Genomic DNA, 18402 nt, shown 5'->3' with positions numbered 1-18402 from the left:
AGAAATGGTTGTGACTGTCTCATGCCAGCAAGAAATTAGACTGATTTCAATACCTTGCTGCTTAGTCATTTTAAATGTAGCCAGTGATGATTATCCATTGGTGTTTGTCACATAGAATAGCAAATCTTCCACTGAGGTAGACGAGGGTGAGGAGATACAGATTAACATGGCCCTTGTTTTTCCTGAGCCTCACATGTACTTCACCATCCTTTCACTGCCCAAATATGTTCAATCTGTTCCACTACATTAGTTACTCATTGAATAGCCCAGTCCTTTCATTATGTGCATTTTTGGAATTTTCTTTCTCCTCTGTTCCATTTATCAGATGGTATTTACCTAATAATATGGTCATATGGAGATTGTTGCTTCCTGTTCTAGAGGACTTAAATAGGGCTATTTTTACACAATTGGGAAAGAGTTTTGCTACACTAATAGTGGCCCAGCATTACTGATCCTGATCCCCCTTTTGATATTATTCCCTGTATCAGTATAACTCTCTTTTCCATCTCAGCATTTTACAACCCACTGCTCTCTTAGCTTGTAACAACGACCATTACATTCTAATGAGCAAGTTTCATACATATGATTGCATCTTCATATATTGCCCTTATAAATTCATCTTCATATATTGCTCTTATAAATGCCTCTTTTCAGTTTACTATTTATGACTCTCTTCAGTTTGCTATATATGTTTATCTGTTTGAAACCCTAAGCTGTGTAACTTTATAATCTTACTTAATCTGTTTTACAGTTCTTACATTGCCTTCCTGCTTCATTCCTACCTTTCCATAATGATTTCCATATTTTCTTGACTTCTTCCCACTACCACTTGTAATCCCTCTCTTTCTTTTTTTCTTTTTTCTCATGATCTACTTTTGACATCGCAATACTTTTTAGGTATCTAGCAGTCCTTATAGCCGCATTTGTCTCTTTTTTACATTGAATTTTCAGGCATGATCATTCTTTCAAACTCCAAAAACTCCACATTTTGGTTCTTTTCATAACCATATGACTGCGTCACACCACTCTACCTCATTTATTTTCCCTTTCATGGTATCTCCAATGATCTCCAACTTTTTCCCCTTAGACAGTATACCTGTTACAGCAATTATGTTCTAGCCATGGTCTTTTTCTTCATAAGTCCGTTATGATGTGATGGTATCTGTTGGACTATTTAGTTTAGCTGCCAAGTCACTCCATGATCTTGTACTGAATTCCCATCTCCCCTAACACCCATGCACTTCACAAACATTACCTTTTTCTTGAGCTCATGTAATAATGATTTAGGAAACAATGTCAGAACCCTGGAATTGTGAGCTGTAGAAAAATGGATGGCACCAGTGCAGATGAAGTGTGAGGGGGGATGGTTGGCTTCAGACCAAGAACTCAAAAACGGAGAGTCTCTTGTGTCAACTGCAAATATATAAGGCCTTCAGAAGCACTTATCTAAAAATTCTACACAGAATTTAAACCTTTTATTTAAGCCTTTAGCCACAGTTTGCAGATGATGTAGACGCAGGGAGCATGACTAAATCCAGTTTAAACCAGTGCACATATCCTTCAGTTACTTATTTTCAACTTTTTGGCATCCTCTGTCTGGTATACCAGTATAATCAAGGCCCAAGTAGCAATATGACTACTGAGAAGTATTCAGGCATGGATTCTAATTTGGACCAATAGGCTATCTTTTAACTTAAGAGAAACTACATAAACATATCTCCTTCTCTTTCTCTCTCTTTCTCTATTGTTTAAAGATTTCATCAATTAAAAATATATTAATTCTATGTAACCTCTCACTAGATGAACCATTCTGCAAAATGTTTATATTATACTTAAGCTAACAATGTGCTGCCAGAGACTTTTCAAATAATACTACAGTCACATCTTAATATCCCTGTAGAAGAAGCATATGTGGTCCAGCATGCACAAACAGTAGAGGTCTTCAACACAATATCCTGTACACAGTTACGTACTTCATAGTATAGTGAATCTGAGTTTTTTTTTCTGACTTATAATCAGCATTCACTTTGAAGGACTATATAGCATATCTTTCTCTGTTGTACTACCTTCTAATTCCAAAACCTGGGAGGTCAAATACCCCAGAAATCTACACATTAAAATAGAGTACATTATCATCCGTGAAGTTTAATTTAGTAGTAATGTTCTAGACCCAAGTGAAAAATTCACACAAGGCTATCAAATCACAGCTCACTACAAAGCCTACAAGGACCAAGTTTAAATTTGGTGATTACCCACTCTTTGATCTGCTCATTACCAACATTTTAAACAGTATCACATCCATCTTTATGATTCTACTTTCTCTTAGTTATCACTGTTCTGTCATATTTAACTTCCTCACACCTACCAGTCCCCCTCATAAACCACTTTCAATTCGTACTATATTGCAGAGAAAAATATTATAGGTTTGCATCACAATTTTTTCACTCTTTTTTTTCTTGTCCCTCCTATCCTTCATGGTTACTAGCCTGGGTGGAAATACATTTCCACTCTGGGTCTACCAACTATGTTCTTTAACCCCCAGACTTAATCTAGTATTCTAGGGGTTAATCTAGGAATAAGGAACCTGGGCAGCATTTTTTTTTTGGAAAAACTAGTTTATTTGCATCTAAGCAAATATATCCAAAACACAATGCTCTCTCACATATACATGCATGCTGATAAGGAAGAAACACAGTGCCCACCTTTTGCACCCTTACAGATGGCATCCTACTCAACATGGATAAATACCACTTAGGTTCAATATATATATGTGTATATATATATATATATATATATATATATATATATATATATATATATATATATATATACATATATATAATCTGTACAGATCACATATATATATATATATATATATATATATATATATATATATATATATATATATATATATATATGTATATATATATATATATAGAGAGAGAGAGAGACAGAGACCCTACAAGAGCCTGTAAGATAGTAAATCCCAGAATTATATCATTATGATATTACAACAAGAATTACTGGTCTTCACTGGTTCAATAATTTTTAATCAATCAAAACCTCACAGCCCAAATAAGTTAAACAAAGTATAAATTCTTAGCTCACGTACTGTTCTCACAGTTTAATAAATAAACTACCAGCTGCTCTCCCCATATTCCAAATCACTTTGTATGCTGATAACATGATGATTTAAAGATCTTAACACATGCAGACAGAGCAAGACCTCCAATATCTCTCCAACTGGCTACAAAACAGAAAAAGTATTTTTGGGAGAGCCAAATAAAAACATTAACTCATGACTGAAAAATCTTCTGTAATAACTAAAAACCATTACAGACAAAATGAATTTCCCCCAACTTCTCCCTAAAAAGAGGCCACCGTTATAGTGGGATTAACCTGATCAATATAGGATATATTAGATAGATAGATAGATAGATAGATAGATAGATAGATAGATAGATAGATAGACAGTGAATTATAGTATTTAATTCAATCATCATGTAGAAATTACTAAAGCTAAAGGCAAACTAAATGAATTATTTTTTTTTCTGGTGAATGAAAATGTTCCACTTTTTATCCCCACCAGGAAGAATGACACTAGGAAAAGATGTTCTCCAAACCCATCTAGAATATTGATTACACAAAATCTTATCCACCTCCAAAAAGAAGTTAACTAACCTTCAAATTACCATCAGCCTCATATGCCAGTTCGTCATTATTACTCCTCAGAGAACACCATTGCTTACTACTCAAAAAATAATAAATTACAGCTTATCTTATACAGACCCAAACACCTACTTGACCTATTAATTTACAAACTACTCAAGCTAAACGTATTCCCTGACCTTACCAGCCAATCCTTCCAATGCACTTCAGACTGTAACTCATAATCTTTTGTCCCTAAATTACATCTAGAACTTAACTTCAATTCACAAACCATAGTTTTTCCTATCTTGCCCTGCCTCTTCTTATTTTGGAATCTCTCTATGCTAAACTAGAAGAAACCAGCCATTACACAGTACGTGATTACTAAGGTATTTACCAAATAGTAGAATAATGCAACTATTCATAAAAAAGTGTGTGATTAACTTCTAATACTTGCAACAGTTACATAATTGTACAAATTACACTGTAAGTTTCAATTACAGGTATTCTTGTCATCAGGCAAGCTTTCATATGAAGCTTTAAATTGATTTTTGAGTATGATATTTTAAATAATAATTACATTATGCAAATATTCCCCATTAACAATGTAGACTGCAAAAAAAACAACACTTCTGATGTTTTCCCATTGGTGCATGCCATAGCCACTGATACACATCCTGCACTTGCACTGATGATGTAGTCTGATTCTTCCAACCACCATATCATACATGTTGCCCCTTTATTATTGTTGAAAGCTATGGATGACTCAGCACTCTATGAAATCCTTCATCTAAACATAACAAGGTATAAAACAATCAATTCTTCTAGAGACCTAAACCTGCACTATCACATTAACAAGACTGGATGGCACAATACATACCTAAGCCAAAGTATATCCCATTTCTGAAATAGACTGCTCTTTTGTATTAAGCAGAATATTTCCCTAGCAACCTCTAAAACCAATCTGGATGACTGGATGGAGTATGTGGAAAATTCTGCTTAATGGGGGCACTCCTAGTTTCTCAACAGTACTGGGTGAAGTGGTTGAGCTTCCTGATTGTCTCTTTTGGCTGTAAGCTTGGAAGAACCTATGAAGCTATAAGTATCAATCCGTTCTTCTTACCACCCAGAGAAACCCCATGCACTTCTTCGGTAAGTTTTTATGATCTCAGCTCTGACAGTACATTAGGAAATATTTGAAAAACTAGGTATGGTAATTGGCTACGGAAAATATCCGTGTAACATCTGAGAAACTAATTGCAATGGTTATGTTAATTTTCTATTTCTGTAAATGTGAAAGACTCGATAGATGTACTGTAAACAGCAAAGAAAATTAATTACTTTAACTGTGCTTTTTGTATGACATTTAAATAGAAATGACTGCAAATATTTCAAATAATTTTAACATTAACACGTACATATTTGGTTAAGGTGATATAGCAGCATTTTCAGAAAATGGTAGCATTAAATGTGTTTTAAAATGATGGGATGAAAAGAAAATCATAGCTCTTCATGTGATGTACTAAACAGTATCATAGAATATCAGAAATATTAATTACTTGACTCCATATAAAGGAGTCTGAGACAAAGAGTTAAGAGACTAATATGAAACTTTACTTACAACAAAATGTGGTGTCTAGGGCTTTACTGTCTCCACAGAGTTGGCAAGCTTTGTGGTGCTCCAGCAATCTGTATGTTCTTGATCCTTTTTAGCTCTACTTTTTGATTTCAGACCCCTATCTTTCCAGCCTTCTACCCATTCTAAAAGTTGTGCAAATACCAGCAGTGTTTCCTTACTTAGTTTGGTATTGATGTGTTATGTGTTTCTTTCTGTTAGTATTGCTATCCATGCGTGGCCCATTAAAATATATTACTGATATTTGGAAACAACCTAAACATATAAAATACAGATTAACTAATGTATAAGGAGTAAAGGAGTAATTTTGTGTGTGTGTGTGTGTGTGTGTGTGTGTGTGTGTGTGTGTGTGTGTGTGTGTGTGTGTGTGTGTGTGTGTGAGTATTTGTGTGAGATGTGTTAGTATAAAAAGAGTTAAGGAGATATTGTGTGTGTGTGTGTGTGTGTGTGTGTGTGTGTGTGTGTGTGTGTGTGTGTGTGTGTGTGTGTGTGTGTGTGTGTGTGTGTGTGTGTGTGTGTGTGTGTGTGTGTGAGTGAGATGTGTTAGTATAAAAAGAGTTATGGAGACATTCTATATGTGTGTGTGTGTGTGTGTGTGTGTGTGTGTGTGTGTGTGTGTGTGTGTGTGTGTGTGTGTGTGTGTGTATATTGGAATGCAGTTCATATTTTAAATTACTTTAATCAGCACTTACCGTAATAACCAAACTGATCAAGAATGCACTAGTAGCTTATTGCTAACCTTATTGAAAAATAATGCTTCAACTTATTTGTCTTTATTTCCATTCCATTTACATGGATACCAAGCAAACACAATACATCACAGTCCCAGCATTACATAAAATTAATAATAGCAATACGTACCTGTAGTTTTGTGATTATATCATCATTTTCTGATACTTCAGGATGGATTGCAACAACCACATTTTCATAGCCATTATTTCTGAATATCACATTGGAACTACTGACTGTAGGAAACAGATAAAGAGCCAGAAGCACAGTGAGATGCATTACAGAGAGCATTGTACATCTTACAGAAGAACAAATACCTTGATGGCCTAAAGCAAAACAATTTGTAAAGGAACTGTTACTGCTATGTATACTGGTCACGTTAAAAGCTGTCAGAGCAATATCATAAACAGTTCATCAATGTCACATTTTTGACACGTTTTTATGGTGTAGTAATCAGTCAACTTTTACAACACATTATACAATATGAACATGTTTCAGAGATAAAATTTATAGCATTTAAACGAAAGTGAAGCTTAATCATCTACATCGGTAAGTTGTACCATCCACCTAGGTTTTCTACCAAAATAATTTAAGTAGATAAAGTTTAGTAATATAAACAAACAGTCTTAGTTTCCAAAAAAATCGATATAATTACTAGCAAAGACAGTATAAGTTAGCAAAGTTCAATTGTGTAAAAGAATTTGTCGTTGTAGTTTTTGTAGTTTTTAGTTTCCAAAACATATATAAGAACATTTATTTAAACATGGGTAACCCACAGAAGCACAACAGTCTTGTCTTTGACAGACTATCTTTATTATAACTGCCTTGGATGTAGAATTCAGTCATTATTTTAATTAATTAATTCATTCATTCAGTCAGCCATACTCCTATTACCTGCTTAATCCATGTCTGGGTCTATGGGGAACCAGACTCTATTCTACTGTTAATGACACAAAACAAGCTAGCTAACTCAGAGCACTTAACATCCATGGACAATTTGGAGGCATGTCAGTTTATTTGTTAAACATTTTTGGGATGTGGCAGAAACCAGAGTTTGTACTAAAACCCCACATGGACACAACAAGAATGCTCTGTCTTCATACCCCAGCTAAGAATCAAACTGGTGAATCAAGAGCTCTGAGGCAACTGTTAAAAGCTCTGTGCTAAATTCTGTTTTTTTTTTTGCAACACTGATTCTTCCTGAAATTCATTTCATTCCTTACTTTGAACTCACTACAGATGTGAGCTGGAAGTGCTACAGAATTAACTTCAGTGAATTAGAAATTCCCAGGATAAAAGTCCTGAAACTAAAAATACCAAGAGAACAATATCCTGAATGGATCGTTATTAATGATCACAAACATGGAACATAAAGTTGGTATAGTACTGACATTGTCAATATCACAAATATATAAATCCATGTTTAGGTAGGGGGCAAGACCCCTGCCAGATACATGTGGTGGACTGCATGGTCTTGGTTACTTGTTGTTGTTGTATCTTTTGGCTTTTCCCGGTTAGGGGTCACCACAGTGGAACTCCGGTCTGCTAATGATTGGTAGTACATTTTTACGTACCGAGTTGCCAGCCCTGATGCACAACCTTCAACGAAGGTATGCCCATTCACGCATGTTTCCACACAGAAGATGCTTTAGCTGAGAATCGAACAGGACGTCTTACTGTGAGGCGACAATGCTACCGCAGCACCACCACCGCAGCTCATGGTCTTGGTTACTTGTAATACACAGATAATTCTGATTATTCTCCTAATCTCTACGGCTATTTGCCATCAGTGTAAAAACAATTAAGTAACACAGTAAGAGACAGTAGAGAGGTTCTTCTGTAGAAATGTCAACTGTTGTCAACTGTTGTAGTAGAGTTACATTCTTCAAAAAATTATTTTCAGGCACAAACTCAGTATTGTCAGGCTATTCTGCTATAGGTATTTTAGTTTCTGGATTTTGGGCTCATAATTCTAAGCTTCAGTGTGACAGGCTGTGGGATTCTGTATCACTCCCGGTAATACAAAAATGATGCCTCTATACAATTAGATTAGACTAATATTGTTGGATGACATGCACATGAACCCAGAAACTCAAATACTGTCCCAGACTTTAACAAGTAAACAGAGGATATAAAGTATGAACTAGAAAAGCAGGTCTGAACAACATCAATAAAATTAAGAATAAATGCAAACTACTTAAGGCTTCTATTCATAAAAAAAATATGATCTAGCTTTGACAGAAACATGGCTAAAAGATGATCCCCCAGATTTAATAAACTCCGTGTAGGAATACTGTTATTCCTACACGGAAAGAATGGTGTCTGTGTCAACATTTCCCTTTCAGCATCGCGCCTTGCATATTAATGGAGGCACGTTACTGAGATGGAGCCATGTACATGGATACTGAATCAGTGCAGGGGGCATGTTACAGTAGTGCTCACAGATCTGTAACATGCCCCCCTGCACTGACAAAGTACTGTACAGCACCTTACAATAGAAAACAGTCTGCAGACACTGAAATGATGAATGTGAAGTAAGTGTAATGCAGGGTGTATGTGACAGGTACTGTAACATACCCCCTGCATTGTGAAAGTGCCGCATGGCACTTTACATTAAAGAAAGTGTCCTTGGACACTTCATACCTTTCAACCTCCTAGAGCAAGAAATCTAGACAAAGGCATTATTAAAAGTGGGACAAAAGCCCAAAAATAGGGACTTTTTAAAATATTGCTTTTACAAACTTAGAAAGTTGATAGAATGACAGATTTTGCATTGGCTTGGATTTTCTGAAGAGTATGACATCTGAAACTCAAATGCCTGTCATTATGTTCTAACTTCAGTCTTTAATGATTTGACGCTGATTTTCCAGAGAAACACAATTTAATGACAAATGGACCAAAAATATGAGGCACAAATCTGGACATCATGTGAAAATCTGTACAGTTGAGAGGATTACATGAGGAGTGTGAAGTAAAGTCATGTAGGTTGCGTGTTACAGTATCTGTAACACACCGCCTGCATTGTAACAGTGCTGCACAGCACTAAAACAAGAAAGAAAGTGTCCCTAAACACTTATTTAATAATGTGAAGTCTAATAGTTTAATTTTAAATTAATGTATCTTTTTTTATATTACTTTTTATTTAAAGTTTAAGCATACCTGAGTGGGTTTGCGAGGGGCGGTGCTTTGTTCAGCAGTGCTTAAATGTAATGAAGAGCTATATAGAAATGTTTAGCTAAAATGTTCCTAGCTGAGTGGTCATGGTCACGGTTTTGCATGCTGTAGTTGCACGGTTTGAATGCCAAGACAGCCTATTCAGCTTTTACATGGGAAAACATTTTTATATTTTTTTTAATTTTATTTAATGATGTAGTAATTAATATTTTTTAACTCGAGAAGTGTAGGTGGTCTAAAGTCCCAGTGTCAGTGGAGATATGAGGTGAAAACCCCCATTTAAACACAAGTGTCCCATACAGTACAGTCACACCCCAAGGTAATGTAATAAAAGCACTTGGGGGGAGGTCATGTAAAGTAAAATATAAACACTTAATAATAATGTATCAGTAATGAGTAATTAAACTGCAATTCTGACTTTTTTTAAATGAGAACTTTTGTTTGCCCTTAGCTCAGTTTTGCTAAGCACTGCTAAGCCAAGCTAAGCAATGCTTGAACAGGACCTGTCTGAGCAATACTTAGAATGCTTAGTGCTGCTTAGCTGGTTTGAGCATTGCTAAGAAGTCCCATTCTAAGCAGTACTCAGCTCAGCTAAGCAAATTTGTGCACTGCTAAGTACTGGCAAACATTTGCCACTTTAAGGACTGCTCAACTCACCTTAGCGGGTTTGTACACTGCTGAGCTTTGCTCAGCATTTTTGAAAATGGTCCACTGATGGCAAAGGGCAGGAATATGGCCTTATTTAAACTGCACCAACAAGAATACAGGCAGAACCTATTAGAGTTTGATCCCTGTAGGAGCTATGTCAGGTGCTGGTGAAGGAGTGCACTTTCAGGCGCAGTGCTGGAACATGTTGGAGTCCAGTATCATGGCTAGGCTCCTTGTAAAGAATCATGACATCAGACTGCTGCAGAGCCAGTACCAGGGCTCAAATTATAAGTCTGAGGCCTGGGACTGTCTGGCATTAGAGCTCACCAATGCCACTGGCATCCCACACACTGGTGAGCAGGTCTGTCATCATTATGATGACCTGAACTGGAGGAAGGGGCACTCTTGGCCCAGTGGATCTAAGATGCTCGGGACAGGAATACCCCAGAAGTTTGTAAGTATAGCTATTGGTGATTTATCAAATTATAGTATGAATATCTGATAGACAGGAATGCATAATGGTGTGTTTTCTCCCCACAGCTGCAGAGGAGAGTGCTCATAATGTGGAGGCCCATGGAGTACAAGCGAGGCTGTGCCAACAGTGTGGTGAGTACAGATATAACTTGCAATATATATAGTCCAATAAATAAGAAAGTGTAATTTTTTACTGCTATTAGGTATAGTGTGTTCTGAGTGTACTGAATAAATATGTTGTTACACCAACATTCATATAACTAACTAATGCAAGTTACTGTGTAATACAGATGAAAGCAGCAAACAAGCTACTATTGATGAAAGGAAGCCAATACTGGATTAATATTGTGTAGGAATGAATCTGTTAATAAAGTATACTGTGCTTGCTACTGTGAAAGTAATAACTGACATGCATTTTTTATCCAGGGGCAGCTCGTGCTATCGGACTGCAGGACTGCAGCCCTCCCAGGAAAAAGATGGAAGTGTAGTTGACATTTCATTTGCCATAAAAAAAAAAATATATATATATATATATATATATATATATATATATATATATATATATATATATATATATATATATATATATATATATATATATATATATATATATATATATATATATATATATATATATATATATATATATATATATATATATATATATATATATATATATATATATATATATATATATATATATATTTTTTTGATATTTCCTTTATTGCGCGTTTTCTAACCTACACAACACAGTATGACAAGTCCACAAAGTCCTGGAACTCGAACTGTGCATGCTAGTCGAGTTCCATTTTTTTTTTTTTAACAGCATAGCATCTAGTATCTGACTGCTGTAAAAGGCAGTCCAGATTAAAGAAAAAGCATCAGTGTGATGCCCAGAAGTCTAAGCGGTTTAACCGCACCGTAAATTAGAAGGGGGTTTGGACTGCCACATCCACAGGCACGTATGTCACATGGATGGCTGGATTGCTACTGATTGGTTCTTGCTCTCTTCTCAAAAAAGAGAGTGAGAAACAATAAGTAGCACTAGCACAGTAGTACTGCACTTGTCTTGTTCAAGAGGTTGGGACCGTTGGATTCAGTGGCGTTGTCATTGGTGGTGCTTTACTGCTTGATAAAAGTTTATTTCTTTTGACTTGGGCGGCTAAGGGCTTGCACTGACTGCAGTGAGAGAGCAGAGAGGAAGATGAGATACATAAACTAACTGAAGTAGGTGCTGGAATCGGCTTTGTACCCTTTTTTTTTTTTTTTTGCTGCAACTCTTATACACCTACTGCTGTAAATAACAAATGGTAACCTGAAACAAAACAAAGCACACTAATACCAATTCTGGAATGAAAAACGACCACACAATGAAGTCCAAAGATAACTCACTTGATTATTAATCAAGTGAGTTATCTTCTCTTTCGGACTTCATGGGGCCATTTTTCCATCCGGAATTGGTATTAGTGTGCTTCGTTTTGTTTTAGGTAGAAAAAGCTATATTGACAAGCAATTGAAGTTTTGTTTTTTGTGGATATAAGGGTTGTGAAATGTAACGCAAGTTAATGCCTAGCTAAGAAAATATCTTCCAGATGATTTCCCTAAGATGTATAACTTACATATTAAATGTATAAAAGCCAGACTAGTAGTGTACTATTTTTAACTGAAGTTACATTAAAGTATATGCTTAAACAGTGTCAAGCAGCATTTATTCCTCTTCTGTGATGAGGCATTCAGAACTCTGACAAGCTTCTCATATTTAGCTTCATTTAAAAGGTACTAATGCATTTAAGACCGCTGGGTTGTCTTACTCTGTGGTAGTTCCTAAATACCAAACATAATTTTATTAACCTGGTTTATTGGCCCTTATAGTACTATAACCATATTTATAGTGAGCTAAGGAAATATTTTCTCATATGGGAATATTTCTGATAATTCGGGTAAAGGGCAGGGCACAGTAATTTGCAAGTTGCCTGCATCTTAGATGAACTACTCTTTCTTTCAGGGATGACAAAGTTGCTCTTCTGATGGTGTCACAATAATGTTCATAACATGGTGTTATGATCATAAGTCTGCATATTTTAATAACAATTTGCAAATTGTGTGCATGTTTACTCATGCATAACCTAACAAAGAGTGATATCACCAGTTTATAACAAAACTACTAATTTTGCTATTGATAAGCTGCCTTCCTGAGACACATGATGATGGAGTTCTTACAAGAGTATTATAATATGTGGTTAATTTTAGAATTTAGTTGGTGTCTTCCTGAGACATATGATGATGGAGTTCTTACAAGAGTATTATAATATGTGGTTAATTTTAGAATTTAGTTGCTGTCTTCCTGAGACATATGATGATGGAGTTCTTACAAGAGTATTATAATATGTGGTTAATTTTAGAATTTAGTTGCTGTCTTCCTGAGACATATGATGATGGAGCTCTTACAAGAGTATTATAATATGTGGTTAATTTTAGAATTTAGTTGCTGTCTTCCTGAGACATATGATGATGGAGTTCTTACAAGAGTATTATAATATGTGGTTAATTTTAGAATTTAGTTGCTGTCTTCCTGAGACATATGATGATGGAGTTCTTACAAGAGTATTATAATATGTGGTTAATTTTAGAATTTAGTTGCTGTCTTCCTGAGACATATGATGATGGAGTTCTTACAAGAGTATTATAATATGTGGTTAATTTTAGAATTTAGTTGCTGTCTTCCTGAGACATATGATGATGGAGTTCTTACAAGAGTATTATAATGTTAATTTTAGAATTTTTAGTTGTTGCTTCCTGAGACATATGATGAATATGTGGTTAATTTTAGAATTTAGTTGCTGTCTTCCTGAGACATATGATGATGGAGTTCTTACAAGAGTATTATAATATGTGGTTAATTTTAGAATTTAGTTGCTGTTGCTGTCTTCCTGAGACATATGGTGATGGAGTTCTTACAAGAGTATTATAATATGTGGTTAATTTTAGAATTTAGTTGCTGTCTTCCTCAGACATATGATGATGGAGTTCTTACAAGAGTATTATAATATGTGGTTAATTTTAGAATGTAGTTGCTGTATCAAAAGTTAATATGGATTGCTTTAAATGTTCCCTGGTATAATTTGCTTATTTCTAACCCAAGTAAATCTACTGGACTTTAAGTTTGTAAAGACAGTAAGAGATATTTGAGAAGTCCAGGGATTGTGTTTTGTTTTTGGATATTTTTGATTCGCAAATAACAAAAGTATCAATGCTGAGTATAGAAAACAAATTGGGCAGCTGTAATGATAGAGTTAAAATAAATAGAGGCTAATGTAGCTGTCCAGTCATAGTTACTGTAGGTATAATTGTTTGCAATAATGAAATCCAAAGCTTGACCTACAGTATCCTTTTACTGAGATAAAATGAATCAAATGAAACCTGATCAAAGACAATAGCAGACAATACATTTAGTAGCTCAACTCACTTGTTTATGTCAAAGGCAGTGGAATAAAAGCAAATGAGGCCTGCATAAGCAAATCTTGAAACCTGTAAGCATGTAGTTACTGGGCATCAGGATGGGACTCTTCATAGTAAAACAATGCTGACCATAAGAAAGAGGAATACGCATTGGTACATATCAAAGCTTTGGCTGGTGTATTTACAAAGCATCTCTGCAAAAACTGGTAGTATGGCTACTGGCCAAGAGCTGTATGCAGCCATTGGTGTAGCAGTGAAAGGTACTCGACTGCTGTTATTTGAGAAAGGTTAAGTACTGCAGTTACAAGAGATCCCGCCAAACTGTGTGAATTACATTTCAGAAGGCTTACACAGCTTTCTCACAGCTATACAATGTTTCTACCTCTAAGAATGCTGGCAATCTACTAAGCCAAGATTCTGTCAGCAGTGCATCAGATTGCAGCACATAATGGTAAAAACCACAGCAACAGCAATGCAGCAATTCCAAGGAAGGAAAATTTATTCAGCAAGCAGTAGTAAAAAAATCTCTAGCGCCTCGGCCAACAAGCCTTTAACAGAGTACATCAAATGAAAAAAGACTCACAGTTTATATATACATATACTTAATTGAATAATAGACTAATAGTTCTCATTACACAGTTGATTGAACCTTATTAAAACATAAAGCACAATTCTAACTCACTTATACAAAACTTTTCCAAAAGCATTCTTGATTCAAACCAACAGGATACATAGTATTGAATTTTAAAATCAAAAATGCCTCTTTTTTTCTTAACAATTGTTTCACTTGTTCATCTGTCATAAACTTTTTACATATTATTCTATCTAAAATTGTAACCTGGAAACCTTCCAAGCTCCCATTATGTACTTCATTAAAATGTACTGCAACTGGACTAGATAATTTGTAGTTTTTAATGTCCCTTATATGTTCTTTTATTCTACAGGCAAAACTTCTTTTTGTTTCCCCTATGTAGAATTTATTACAAGTGCATTTAATAGAGTATATCACTCTTTGACTATTACATGTAAAACTATCATTAGTTTCAAAACACTTATTATTAATATTATCAAATTTTTTTGCCACAAAACTACAAATACTACATTTACCACATGTCACTGTCCCTTTTTCCATTATTCTTCCCATTATTTCCAGTTTTGGTCTATGAAACCTACTATGTACAATAAAATCTTTGATATTTCTACCCCTATTAAAAGAAAATAATAACTTCTTATTTTGTAAACATTCTACTTCTCTCTTTATAACATTCCAACCAGATTTCACCATATCTATGATTTCATCAGATATAACTGAATAAGTAGTCGTAAAGTAAATATTATTATTCTGCTCATTCTTTTTATGATTATTATACCATATCCGACCACATTTGGGTGACATACTACTTAATACTTTATTTAAACTTTCTTTAAGATATACTTCATCATATCCTCTCTCTTTAAATCTTATAAAACTCTCTTTCAGTTCCTTATTTCTATCTATTTTTTCACTACATAACCTATTTATTCTATTAAATTCCGTATATGGAATAGATTTCATAGTGTGCCCTGGATGAAAACTTTCACCCTGTAATATATTATTACTGCCAGGAAATTTTCTATATATATTTGAAATTACCTTCCTTTGATGACTATCACCTGTTAATTCTACATCTAAAAAATGTACTTTTTTACCTTGTTGTAATCCATCAAATCTTATTCCTACATTATTAGTGTTAATTTGCCTAATAAATTGATCTACCAAATTTTCACCACCTTTGCAAATAAAAATAAGATCGTCTATGTATCTATAATAATGTATAACGTGTGTACGAAAATATTGATTAGTATAGATATATTCATATTCAAATAAACCCATATAGATGTTAGCATAACAGGGGGCAAAGGCAGCCCCCATTGCTGTTCCTTGTAACTGCCTATATAACTGGCCATCAAATTCAAATATATTATTTTGAAGGCACATCATCATTAATTCAGTAATATATTCAGCCATAGGACTTTCACCTAGAAAATATTTCACAGCTCTAATACCTTCAAGGTGTTTAATACTAGTGTAAAGACTAACTACGTCAATTACTACAAAAAACATTTGTTCATTCCATCTGGTTTGATAAACCTTTGTAAGAAATTGAAAAACATCTTTCACATAAGAAGGTAATTTTTTAACCAATGGAAGTAAAATCTCATGTAATAAACACGAAATATTGTTCAAAAAACCCCCACTGGCCGAAACAATTGGCCGTCCAGGTGGATTTAATAAATCTTTATGGATTTTGGGCAAACAGTAAAAACATGGCATTCGAGGATTTTTTATAGCCAACTTATCAGTGGCATCCTTAACTGAAAAATAATGTAGTCTTTTGCCTTTTTGCACCAAATCACAATATACTTTTTGAGATGTATCATACTCAGTTGTATCTATACATTGATATACATTTCTATCATTCAGATGTTCATAACACATAGACAAATACTGGGTATAGTGCATCATAACTAATTTTCCACCTTTATCGGCTGGTTTAAATACCATTTGTGTATTACTACTTAGTTCCCTCAATGCACGCCATTGTTTCAGATCCAAATTATATATCACATTGGTTTTCTTTTGATCTATAAATTTATCAAAAATGACCTGTACATTATGGTTTAATGATTTCTCAAAACCTTGTATACTTTCATTATTACATAGTGGAACAAAATCACTTTTTACTTGAATGTTATCAGTATTTAATTTACAGTAGGCATTAGGATCATCATTTTCCCCTAACAGGAATAAAAACTATCCTCAGAACTACTACTATATCCATCAGCTTCCATATCTTCCCTATTCATAAACCGTTGTAAAGAAAAAAAATATGTAAGTTTTACCTTACGCATAAAACGAAAGATATCACTCTTTAATATATGAAGCCGAGGAAGAACAGTAGGAATATATTTGAGACCTTTAGATAGTACCGATATATGTGCTTCAGACAGTTGCATATCAGATAAATTAACAACATACTCACTAGTAGATTGCAGCACATAGTTTAGACTACACATGTAGAGTTTATTTTGTTTATTACAACCACTATAGATGTTTATCAGCCACACTTTTCATGTAACCTGTGTTTCAGTGACAGCTATGAAGATGATTACGTACCGGGTTGTAATGTTCTAGACACTAACTAAAATTTCCTTTGTGGAATACTTTCACACTACCTTTAACCTCAAGAAGGGGAGACGTGCATGCTTTGTTTCATGCTCGTGGTTAACGTAGAATATTTAATTACTTTTTTCTTCTGGACAGTGTGGCAGACAGCATGAGATCCGAATGTACAAGAAAAATAAGTACATTTTGTGTCATTTTCATTTTCCTTTACGTATTAGGCCATGAAATTACTGTTCCAGATGTTCAAGGTGTCATTCATGAAACTGCTCAGATTTTTATTACTATTCATTGCCACAAATTAGAGTTTGGTTTTATTGTACACAACTGAAATCCTAGAATGAATTCTTTGTGTGACTCATGCATAAGGCAGCTGGTACAGCAGATTCATTATTTTTAACTGCTCATGGATTTTTTTTAATTGCTAGTAGTATAAAGGACATTCTAGTCTGGGCATGAGAATATTTCTGGCTATTACGTTTCATGCTTCTGTTAGTGTGCTTCATTTTGTTTTAGTTTGTTTCCTTGCACACTGCCTTTTTGATTGTATATTGGTAACCTATTTAATAGTTGGTTGGTTGTGATTATGGTTATTTGTGGATGCGGAGTATCTTTGCCTGTTAATTTAGCATGTTTATACATCATGCACCCCACTGGATGTTGAATGAAAATAACTGTTTCACTCTGAATTACTTTTAGAACTTGAGATTCTTCCCTGTATGTAAACTGCTGTGGATCTAGTAAACATGAACTCTGTCTCCAGGAGAATTGGAATGGCAGTTTGCCTGCATCCTACCGTTAGAGTTGAAAGAGTTCTTATTTTTGTCCTTTGAGTAAATATGCAGATGTCTATTATTGAACCAAACTGATGTGACACTGAATCGCCCGATAATTTTGAGACAGTCAGGAAGGCAGCTTTATCATGTGCATCAATTAGGGCTGTTTTAATAATGTTTTATTGAAAGTGTACAGTCTGTTTTATTTGTTATTACCTAGAACTGGTTATTTTCAAGTCAGAAATATTAAATTAAAATAGTAGGTACCAAGGAAGGAACCCTGTGAGACTCCTGTTGTTGAGATACAGGTTGAAAAGGAATATTTCCATTCTACAGCTTGTGATCTGTCAGTGAGGCAGCTGTTGAACCACTTGAGAGTAGCATCACCGGTGTCTAGTTTTTTAACCTCAGGATATCAAAGGCTTTTGAGTGATCTAAGTAGATTGCTGTGCTTAGTTTATGCTTATTTAATGTTGCATGTATTATTAGTATTTAGAAATAACAGTACTGCTATCAGAACTGTGGGCTGCTCAAAAAGTGTGTTGGTACTGGGAGAATAGGTTATTTTGTTTTTAAGTGGTTGAGAAGTTGTATATTGATGCATTTTTGAGTATTTTAATGTGGGAGAGGATTTCAACAAGTCTGAAATTTAAGATTTGGTAATCTGGTCCTCCTTTGTGGGTTGGAGTGATGTA

The 18402-nt window shown here is 34.6% G+C and overlaps 1 pseudogene; it reads right to left on the bottom strand.

Moving 5' to 3' along the window:
- The window catches only part of LOC122814284, a 1664844-nt pseudogene that overhangs the window by 1622501 nt on the left and 23941 nt on the right, over positions 1-18402 (bottom strand).

This window comes from Protopterus annectens, chromosome 10.part0 (genome assembly GCF_019279795.1).
Source record: "Protopterus annectens isolate FY-2018-M chromosome 10.part0, PAN1.0, whole genome shotgun sequence".
Classification (NCBI taxonomy): Eukaryota; Metazoa; Chordata; order Ceratodontiformes; family Protopteridae; genus Protopterus; species Protopterus annectens.
The sequence above is the reverse complement of the archived record's forward strand: the minus strand, read 5'-3'. Positions and strand labels throughout refer to the sequence as shown.